Here is a 2,317-nt window from a genome sequence, read left to right as displayed (position 1 = left end):
CTAGGCAAGAATGCTGGAGTGGGTGCCATTTCCTTCTCCAAGGGATCTTCCCAATGAAGGGACTGAATCCCATGTCTCTGGCATTTCCTGCATTGCAGGCAGATTCTTTGCCACTGAGCCACCTGGGAAACTCCCTGTGTAGAGAGTAAAGGCAGTAAAAAGACAAACAGGACCAACAGTTGTTGTTCCAAGAGTTCAAATGCAAATTAAAAAAATATATATACCCATGATTAACTATGTTAATACATCTTTTTATATCAAATAAACTGGTTTAAACTCAAGAAGGCCAAATAGCACTTGTTAATTATTATTATTTATAACATATTGGAAGTGCACAGGGAGATTAAGGGCCATATAGAGGTTATGGTCTCCCCTTGGTAGTGTTCTGTTTGTTTACAGGTAAATTTAGTACCTGAGGTTTCACCAAGATCCACCTCCCAATGGGGCATGACTGTTTGAAAATATCTTCTGAAACTAGGTAGTTTTGTGAATTAATTTCAATGCAAAATGAAAATGCCTAGGTTATTTCTGATTACATAAAAGCAATACCCTATGCATGTAAAGTATAATGAAAAGAACATGGAACAAACATAGAAACTATCTTTAATTCTACCCTCAGAGATCATTTCTAACATTTTGCTATATTTCTATCTATCATCATAGTAAGTTTTATGATCAGTTATAATCCAATAATTTTGATGACCTAGTTAAATGGATGAAGTCCTGGATAAATTCCTACATAAACTATGAACTACCAAAATCAGTATAGACAAGAACTATAGAATTTGATACATCAATGTGTACTGAATAATTTGAAATGATGAACAAAGACTTGTCTTCCTCAAAAAACTCTAGGCTCAGATGGTTTGAATGGAAAGTTCTACCTAATTTTTAAGCAATATTAACTTCTACTTCATACAAAGCTTTAAAAATAGAAAAAGGGAAATATCTATGCACATCACCTTACAAGGCTAGCATAGTCTTATTCCAAAATTAGATAAGGACAACATATAAAAGAAAATAATAGGCCAACTTTACTTATTTTAACATAGATTAAAAAACCCTAAATAAAATATTAGTTAATCTACTGTAAATCTGATAATAATATATTAAGATCAAGTAGTTTATCTCCGGAGAAGGCAATGGCACCCACTCCAGTACTCTTGCCTGGAAAATCCCATGGACGGAGGAGCCTGGTAGGCTGCAGTCCATGGGGTCGCAAAGAGTCGGACACGACTGAGCGACTTCACTTTCACTTTTCACTTTCATGCATTGGACAAGAAAATGGCAACCCACTCCAGTGTTCTTGCTTGGAGAATCCTAGGGACGGGGGAGTCTGGTGGGCTGCTGTTTCTGGGGTTGCACAGAGTCGGACATGACTGAAGTGACTTAGCAGCAGCAGCAGAGTTTATCTCAGACATACAGGTTAGTTCAACAGAGAAAATGTATTTATATATGTTAGTATATTAACATATCAATGAAGAAAAAATTGTATTATATCAATCAAGATAAAAATACATTTGATAAGATTCTATTCAAATTTATGTCTAAAATTCTTAGCACTAGAAATAGCAGAGAATTTCCTTAACTTGATAAAGATTTTTATACTAAGAACCTATAGTAAGTATTATACTACCCGTAGAAGCTCAGGATTCATTCTAAGATGAAAGTAAGGCAAGGATGCTTACTATTATCATTAGAAGTCTTGGCTAAAGAAAAAAAAAAAAAACTAAAGACAAATAATAAGAATGAAGGTTAGAAAGGGTGGTAGATTATAGTCTTGTAGACAATTATTTACTATCCTTTTCTCTGTCATGTAATTTGTAGAGCCTTTCTCTGGGTGGAGGAAACTTTAAACCCTGTTGTCATCAGCCTTGACCATGAGATTTGCTTTTGCCAATAAATATGAATGGATTTGATGCTGTGCCAGCTCTGTGCAGAAGCTTTAACAGCCATTGTGTGGATTAGTTGGCTGCCTTGTGCATTTCCTGATTAGGCAGAGCTGTAGCCAACATGTATTTCAACACATTATATGAGTGAGAAATAAATTTTTGCTGTTATAAGTCATTGGGATTTGGGGAACATTTGTTATCATAGTATAACTTACTGAGAGCTGACTAATAAGAGAATCAAAGTCTAGGTTTAGTTGCTAAGTTGTGTCCAACTCTTGTGACACCATGGACTGTAGCCCGCCAGGCTCCTCTCTTCATAGGATTTTCCAGGCAAGAATACTGGAGTAGGTTGCCATCTCCTTTTCCAGGGGATCTTCCTGACCCAGGGATTGAACCTGGGTCTCCTGCACTGCAGGCAGTTTCTT

The sequence above is a fragment of the Bubalus bubalis genome, chromosome 9 (assembly GCF_019923935.1).
Source record: "Bubalus bubalis isolate 160015118507 breed Murrah chromosome 9, NDDB_SH_1, whole genome shotgun sequence".
NCBI classification, from domain to species: Eukaryota; Metazoa; Chordata; class Mammalia; order Artiodactyla; family Bovidae; genus Bubalus; species Bubalus bubalis.
The sequence above is the reverse complement of the archived record's forward strand: the minus strand, read 5'-3'. Positions refer to the sequence as shown.